We start from the raw sequence: 9201 nt of genomic DNA, 5'->3' as shown, positions 1-9201 counted from the left end.
GCATAATCATGGTGCCATTTGGAAGGAAAGGGGGCTCCTGATGACAGGATATAAAGATATTGAGTGTGCCACTCAAATAATGGCCCTGATATAGGCTGTGGCTGAGCCTAAGCAGATGGCCATCATGCACTGTCCTGGCCACCATAAAACAAAGACATTTATGTTGCAGAAAGAAATCAGGCCCCTGGCAGAACTGCTAAGGTGGCCACTAAACGTGATCTGTTCCTCAGGGCCTTGATACCCCAGCTAGCTTTAGATCAATATAAATCCCCTTAAAACTAAGAACTGGGGCTCTGACATTTGGCACTAGCTGTGGAGACAATTCTCATGGACTCATTCTCAACCCAAAGCCTTTGTTCAGCTTCTTAAGAGGCACCTACAGAACATCACACTTACGGGTGTGATGCCTTAATGGATTTGGTCAGACCTCATTTAAGAGGACCCCATTTGCAACAAAGTATTCCTGTGCTCAGAATAATCCAAAGACAGAAAAGCAACCTGCTGCACAAGGAACCCAACATGTGGGGACCCACCCTTTCAGTGATTGGCAAATTGATTTCACTCAAATGCCTAAACTTGTGTTAGTAAATACCTTGAAAAGGTACCTAAAAGGCTGGGTTAGAGACTTAGCCTACCCAAATAGAGAGAGAATCTGAAGTTACCAGAATCCTTCTAAAGGAACTCATTCCAAGGTATGAGTTCCCTTCTTCCATATAGAGTGATAATGGACCCTCCTGTATATTGCAGGCAACTCAGTAAGTCAGCAAAGCCCTACCTCTAAAATAGAAATTGCATGAAACCCATCTAAAGTGGGATAAAGTGTTGCTGCTTGCCCTCCTCTGGATAAGAGTAGCCCCTAGAAGCAGGCTTAAGTTAAGCCCCTGTGAAATAGTTTATGAGAGACCCTTCCTAGCACTCTGAGGTAAGTGTGGTAATATAACCACGAATAAAAGAAAGCAGAGTAAAGCAATATGTCAAATGAGTGGGTCAGATGCTAACCATTATGCATGAGTTGGCCTCTTTCAGGTCCTTGTCGCAGTTGGAGACACCCGTCCACCCCTTTAAACATGGAGACTGGGTGTTGCTTAAAGCTTAGAAAGAACAAATACCCAAACAACCACTGGCGGAGAAGTGCAAAGGACCCAATAAAGTGCCCCTAACAACTCACCACTCGTTGAAATTGTCGGGAGTAAAAACCTTGGGTCTATCACACCAGAGTAAAGAGGTGTCACATGGAAGGAGAGGACCCAAGCCTCCAGTGGATAGGCCAAGCTTTGGGCAATCTAAAGTATCTGTTTAAGAAAGAAAAATGAAAATCCTTATATTCTTTTTGCTAGTCTTTCTTTCATTATTTGTTCTGTTGATAGGATGAAGAGACAGCTCCTTAGTGAAGATTTCCTCTTCTGCTAATCTGTCTCAATATTGTGTTTGTCATACTCCTATATAGAATTTACCTTCCTACACTCTGAATTTACAGAAGCCGTTCTCTCTGATTACCTATAGGAGTGACTAATAGCTCCATACTCAGAGGTCCCATGTGTCTTGCCCAGCCCCATATCAGACATTATATACAATGTGACAGTAAGGACCCACAGTCCTACAGGTATCTTAGATACCAAGCAAGGTAAAAATCTCTCTTCACAGGTGTCCTCCATTTCACCTTGTCAGTCCTTACGGTTGCAGTTGTTGCTTGTGCCCCTTTTCACTTGGTAATCTGCATTCTTTATTTTAGTAAATCTACTGCCAAAGCTTTGCAATGGCATACCTAAGTATAAACCTTCCATCTAAAACATCGCCCCAATTCATCAGGAAGTAGATCGATGACTGTGTCCCCGCTCCTCCCATAGATATGGAAGCGTGAAATTGACAGTGGGGAATATGTAACAGAGGGAATGGCCTGAAAAAGGGTAAAGTATTTTATGAGTTGTCTCTTTAAATGCCCCCCTCTACGCTTTTTGGGAAGTAAAACCTGCATCCCTGCCCAAGGCCAATAATCAGAGGGGCAGGGTGGTGTCCTTTGTTCTTTGTACCACAGGAGATGGCTCACCAGAATTGTCTGGGTACTGGAGATGCTATAGTTAAACAGCAATAGCCCAAAGCTGAAAAATCCCTTTAAAAGCTCTGTATTTCTGTTTATAGATAGGATGATTGTTTTTTCCTAAGATGAGAATCTGCCATCTTACTCATTTGCCTGCAAATTAATAATCTTCTCTTTCCTTCTCCTTAAACCGCTTGTACTTGTTCTTCATTCAGCTGGGGGGACAAGTGCCAAACTTTCAGTAACTATATTAACTACAATTTTAACTATTAGTTACCCTAATTTCCAGTGAAAAACCTACAATTCAAGTAATTTTCAATTGCTTATACCAATATGTATAGATAAAAACAATTTCATAATTTTTTCCCTGCCTGTCAATCCCCCGGATTTCATAATTTTTGGAAAAATGTTTCCTCAATTTTTCTTTATTACAGATCTAAATATATTTAGCTTTTTCAGCCAAGCACAGTGGCTCACACCTGTGATCCCAGCATTTTGGGAGGCTAAGGCAGAAGGATTGCTTGAGGCCAGGAATTCAAGACCAGGCTGGGTAACATAGTGAGACCCCTTCTCTACAAAAAATAATTTTAATAAATTAACTGGATGTTGTGGCTACATCTGTAGTCCCACCTACTCAAGAGGATAAGGCAGGAAGATCACTTGAGCTCAGGATTTCAAGGTTGCAGTGAGCTATTATTGTACCATTGCACTTTAGCTTAAGTGAGAAAGCAAAATACTGTCTCAAAAAATAAATATATATGCTGGACGCGCTGGCTTATGCCTGTAATCCTAGCACTCTGGGAGGCCGAGGCGGGAGGATCGCTCAAGGTCAGGAGTTCTAAACCAGACTGAGCAAGAGCGAGACCCCATCTCTACTATAAGTAGAAAGAAATTAATTGGCCAACTAAAAATATATAGAAAAAATTAGCCGGGCATGGTGGCGCGTGCCTATAGTCCCAGCTGCTCAGGGGGCTGAGGCAGCAGGATTGCTTGAGCCCAGGAGTTGGAGGTTGCTGTGAGTTGGGCTAATGCCACAGCACTCTAGCCCAGGCAACACAGTGAGACTGTGTTTCAAATAAATAAATAAATAAACAAACATACATACACACACACAAACACACATGCAAACTCACAAATATATATATACATACCCACAATATATGTTTAGATTTTCTATGCCATATAAATGACACAGACATTTTGTAATTATTACCTAACATGATTTAAGTTACTAAAAATATTTTTGATATGAGGTTTTCTTATCAATAAAAATAAAAAAAAAAAAAAAAAAAAATATTTTTGAAACCACAAAAAGTTTGTTTATCAACATATATCGCATTTACATTCATTTAATTTATTCATTCTTAACAATCCTGCTTAAATAGTTCATTAAACAAAGCTAGCCATCAGCTCAAGTTATTTCATTGTTAATCATTCCTGCAGCCTGTGAATGTTAGGCAGTTACCACTTAAGCAAGAACTCTAAAGTTAAATACATGGGTGTTTTGCTGATCAGAAGACACAGATGCTTTCATTAATCCAACAAACTAGTTTTATTTATGAAATATTTAACCAAGTCATGTAAACTAAAAGGCATTTGAGTTAGTTTCCACTTTTCTAACAAAATATTTAAGTGCTTACTTCTTCTTTAAGCCAATTAATTAGAGCTCTTTCATATATTTTGGTAATGAAATATTACATACGCATAACATATATAAACATATAGGCATGAAGACATAAGCAGATCTTATAGCTTTATAAGCTTCTTCATTTGCCAGTTTTTACAAATTTCTTTCCCCCCTTGGATTATAAATCTCTTGATTGGCCGGGCGCTGTGGCTCACGCCTGTAATCCTAGCTCTCTGGGAGGCCGAGGCGGGCGGATAGTTTGAGTTCAGGAGTTCGAAACCAACCTGAGCAAGAGCGAGACCCCGTCTCTACTATAAATAGAAACAAATTAATTGGCCAACTAACATATATATACAAAAAAAAAAAAAATTAGCCGGGCCTGGTGGCACATGCCTATAGTCCCAGCTACTCGGGAGGCTGAGGAAGAAGGATTGCTTGAGCCCAGGAGTTTGAGGTTGCTGTGAGCTAGGCTGACGCCACGGCACTCACTCTAGCCTGGGCAACAAAGTGAGACTCTGTCTCTCCAAAAAAAAAAAAAAATCAAGAATAAATCTCTTGGGCCGGCGCGGTGGCTCATGCTTGTAATCCTAGCACTCTGGGAGGCCGAGGCGGGCGGATTGCTCAAGGTCAGGAGTTCAAAACCAGCCTGAGTGAGACCCTGTCTCTACTATAAAAATAGAAGGAAATTAATTGGCCAACTAATATATATATATATATATAATTAGCCGGGCATGGTGGCGCGTGCCTGTAGTCCCAGCTACTCGGGAGGCTGAGGCAGGAGGATTGCTTGAGCCCAGGAGTTTGAGGTTGCTGTGAGCTAGGCTGATGCCACGGCACTCACTCTAGCCTGGGCAACAAAGCAAGACTCTGTCTCAAAAAAAAAAAAAAAGAATAAATCTCTTGATTACCTGTTCCATCATTGCTCTAAATAACAGTTTGGCAACCCTAAATTTGCACTTCCAAAGACAGGACTTAGATGAAAATTTACATCCCAAAGGCACACTGCTAAATACCATTATTTGCAGAGACAAGAAAGGCATACATAAAGGCCCAGTCAAGACAAGATTGTCAGGAAAAGTGTTTTAAACAAAAGTGAGGTTTGTTATGTAAACTTTAAGTGTAAAAGTTTCTAGTGGCTTCAGTTTGGGAGATGCCCTTACAAATGGAAATTTCCTTTATAGATGTAAATATTAATATCTTTAACAATGAATTTCAAAATAGCCTGCTAAATGCCAGAAAGTTGTATTTTGGAAAACACTCCACTTAGATAGGTGGTCTTTGCAACTTAGCTTTTTTTTCTTTTTCTTTTTCTTTTTTTTTTTTTTTGAGACCGTCTCACTCTCTTTTGCCTGGGGTAGAGTGCTATGGCATTAGCCTAGCTCACAGCAACCTCAAACTCCTTGGCTCAAGCCATCCTCCTGCCTCAGCCTCCCAGGTAGCTGGGACTAGAGGCACACACCATCGTGCCTGGCTAATTTTTTTCTATTTTTAGTTGTTTGGCTAATTTCTTTCTATTTATGGTAGAGGTGGGGTCTTGCTCTTGCTCAGGCTGGTCTCGAACTCCTGAGCTCAAGCAATCCTCCTGCCTTGGCCTCCCCGAGTGCCAGGATTACAGGCATGAGCCACTGTGCCTGGCCAATTTAGCTTATTTCTTGATTAGATTACTGACTTGGGGGTGGGAAGAGCCTTAATGAATAAGGCAAGAAAGTATTTGCAGTTTCCAGGGCCTAACATTTAGACTGAAAGGCCCAAACTAGCCTAAAGGCCCAAACTAGCCTAAAGGCCCAAACTAGCCTAAAGGCCCAAACTAGCCTAACCAGCTTTTCGCTTCTGTAACTATGCTTGCTCTTAGGTAATTAAGACCCCTACCCCTCCCTTTTTCTTTTTCTTTTCCCGTAAGTGCCCGTTGCAAGTTCTCGGAATTGGGTAGTGGTCGTGCAACTGGTTGTGCAAGATGGAGCTACTGGAATTTCCCCACCCTAAACTTCCCGGCCACCTGCGTGTGGTCTCGCCCCATAAAAACCCTAAGCTTGAGAGCTTCGGGGCGGCAGCCTCCCCATCTTGGTGATGCTGTTAGCCCCTGCGCCGCGCTGGAAATAAATCCTCTTGCTGTCTTGCATCAAGCCTCTGGACTCTGAGTCTTTTTGGGCGGTCGTCTCTCTCCCAAACGGGCTGTACATTTCTACGGCCCAACATTTGGAGGCTCGTCCGGGATAGGAGAGGCGACCCCTCTTAAAAAGACCGGTGGCACCAGGCTTGGAGGTAGGCAGACTCCGGAGTTGTCCTTTATGTTTGTCTCTGTGTTGTATGTAATGTGTCAGTTTTGAAGTTTGAATTTGGAACGACAGGGTACTAACTCCGTGAGGAGGAAGTTCCTCTGGACCAAGATAGGGTTCTTGGCCAGAAAAACTGTCGCCCTGGAGGACGCTCCAGGGATTAGGGGTGACCAGGTGGCCTTGGTCGACTCCATTTGTTTGCCTGCAAGTCGTTGAAGGATTGGGCAAGATAACCCTAGGGTAAGATATCGTCCTTTGTCTGTGTTTGTGTGCAAAAGCAAGTGGCTTCGGTGTTTGTCTGCTGTCTGTGTTGTCGTCCTTTTCTCTTTAATTCTCCTTTTTACTCATCCAGGAATTATGGGCCAAGGGAAGAGTACTCCTCTCTCCCTCACCCTGACACATTGGAAGGAAGTACGAGACTGGGCCCACAACCTGTCCGTCATCATCCGGAAGGGCCCCTGGCAGACGTTTTGTGCCTCTGAGTGGCCCTCCTTCGGTGTGGGGTGGCCCTCAGATGAAACTTTTAACCTTTCTGTTATTTCTGCAGTGAAAAAGAAAATCTTTGCACCGCACCCCCAAGGACACCTGAATCAAGGTCCCTATATCATTGTCTGGCAGGACCTCACCCAAAACCCTCCTTCTTGGGTAAAGATACCGGTGCCTCAGCCTTCTCTCGCCCTAGTGGCCCAGACGGCTCCATCAGATCCAGCTCGGTGACCTCTACCCCTAACTGATCCCCAGGCAAAATCCCTCCTCCTGGAATCTCCCCCACCCTATGTCCCCCAGTCGCAGGCGCAGGAAGCCCGGCCAGGGCCGGGGACAGCCCAGCCCATGGCCCCTATGGTTGAGGGTCCGGCCCAAGGCACTAGGAGTAGGAGAGGGTTGTCTCCGGATTCCACTGTCGCCTGCCCCCTACGCCCAGTGCCAGTTCCCAACTCTGGGCCAGGGTCGGATGACGACACAGCTCCCCTCCAGCTCCTCCAATATTGGCCCTTTTCCACAGCTGATCTCTATAATTGGAAATCTCAAAACTCGAACTTCTCCCAGAATCTGGGAGACCTAATTAATCTTTTAGACTTTGTTCTTTTCACTCATCAGCCCACCTGGGATGATTGCCAGCAGTTGCTTAAGGTGCTCTTCACAACGGAGGAAAGAGAAAAGATTCAGGGGGAGGCGCGGAAGCTGGTTCCGGGGAGGACAGCAGACCTACTACAAACCCACGAACCATCGACCTAACTTTTCCCCTTGAACGGCCGCTTTGGGACTACAATGAAGCTGAAGGTAGGGAGCGTCTCCGGGTCTACCGCCAGACTCTGATGGCCGGTCTCCGTATGGCGACGCAAAAGCCGACCAATTTGGCAAAGGTAGGAGATGTTCGTCAGGGGCCGGAGGAGAGCCCGGCAGCATAGTTAGAGAGGATCATGGAGGCCTTCCGGCAGTACACCCCATAGATCCCACTATGGAAGAGAGCAAGGCAGCTGTTATGATGGCGTTTGTCAATCAGGCGGCCCCCAACATTAGGCACAAGGTGCAGAGAATAGATAGATTGGGCGAGAAGACTCTGCAGGACCTGTTAAAAGTGGCGGAGAAGGTCTATAACAATAGAGAGACACCAGAAGAGAGGTTAGAGAGGATCAGGATAGAAAATAGGAAATCCCAAGCTGGAGAAGCATGGAAAGCAAACAGAGAGATGGCTAAAATCCTGCTAGCCGCCACAAGAGGGGGGCAGATAGGGTCAGAGGATAGGGAAAGGCCCCGGCGGGAAAGGCTAGGCAAGGATCAATGTGCCAATTGCAAAGAGCATGGACATTGGGCCTGAGAGTGCCCCAAAAGAAAGGGGGGCGAAGACTTGAAGGTCCTGAAAAAGTCACGGTTGCAGGACAGGTGATAGACGAATAGGGAAGATGGGGTTCGGTCCCCCTCCCCAAACCTAGGGTAACTTTGCAAGTGAAGGGGAACCCAGTCAGCTTCCTCATAGATACAGGAGCAGAACATTTGGTACTAATGGAAGACACAGGAAAATTGTCCAGTAAGACCAGCTGGGTGCAGGGGGCAACAGGAGCCAAACTATATCGGTGGACCACGTGGCAGAGATTGGATTTGGGTTCAGGATAAACTTGCCTACCCTGTTCAACGAGGCCCTCCATGATGACCTTGGGTTTTCGGAAAAGGCTCCACCTCTGTATGAAGGGTGTAGGGCGGGGCAAGTATGGGAGTGGACTGTGCAAATGGAAGACGCTTTTCAGGCCCTGAGGGCAGCCATGCTAGAAGCCCCGGCCCTAGCACTCCCTGATCCTACAAAAGAGTTTCACCTGTTCATAGACGAGAAGAGGGGAAATAGTCAAGGGAGTACTCACGCAGGCCCTAGGACCCTGGAAGAGACCAGTGGCGTACTTGTCAAAAAAAAAAAAAAAAACTAGATCCAGTGGTGGTGGGGTGGCCAGTGTGTTTGCGAATTATCGCGGCCAAGGCCCTGTTGGTCAAAGATGCTGATAAGCTCACCCTAGGGCAGCGGCTGCAGATCACCACCCCGCACGCCATAGAGGGGGTTCTGAAGCAGCCACCGGGACGGTGGATCACAAATGCGAGGCTGACTCATTACCAAGGACTTTTGCTGGACGCACCCCGAATCGAGTTCCGTGCCCCTGCCGCCTTGAATCCGGCTACGCTTCTGCCAACCCCGGCTGCAGCCGCACCTAAACGTGATTGCCTTGAGATCCTAGCCGAGACCCAGAAGACCCGTAGAGACTTGAAGGATCGCCCCCTTCCAGGTAGCGACCTGACCTGGTTCACGGACGGAAGCAGTTTCATCCGGGACGGACGCAGGTACACAGGGGCGGCCATAGTAGACAACCAAGGTAAACTTGTCTGGGCGGCACGCTTTCCGCAAGGGACATCTGCTCAAAAGGCAGAACTAATAGCGCTGACGGAGGCTCTTAGCCGGGCCGAGGAAAAAGGCTGACGGTGTACACTGACAGCTGCTTTGCCTTTGGGACCGTGCACATACATAGGGCCCTCTACAGGGAAAGGGGCTTCATCATGGCAGAGGGAAAGGAAATTAAGCACATGCCTAAAATACTCCACCTACTAGAGGCTGTTTTGCTGCCAAAGGCAGTGGCGGTAGTCCATACCCCGGGACACCAGAGCGGGGATTCCATGGAAGCACGGGGCAATCGGAGAGCAGACGCTGAAGCTAAGAAGGCTGCAGAAGACACTCCGCAGCCAAACATCCTGCACCTTAGCCTGCCACCCCCAGGCAT

The sequence above is a fragment of the Microcebus murinus genome, chromosome 8 (genome assembly GCF_040939455.1).
Source record: "Microcebus murinus isolate Inina chromosome 8, M.murinus_Inina_mat1.0, whole genome shotgun sequence".
Classification (NCBI taxonomy): domain Eukaryota; kingdom Metazoa; phylum Chordata; class Mammalia; order Primates; family Cheirogaleidae; genus Microcebus; species Microcebus murinus.
Note: the sequence above shows the minus strand (reverse complement) of the source record.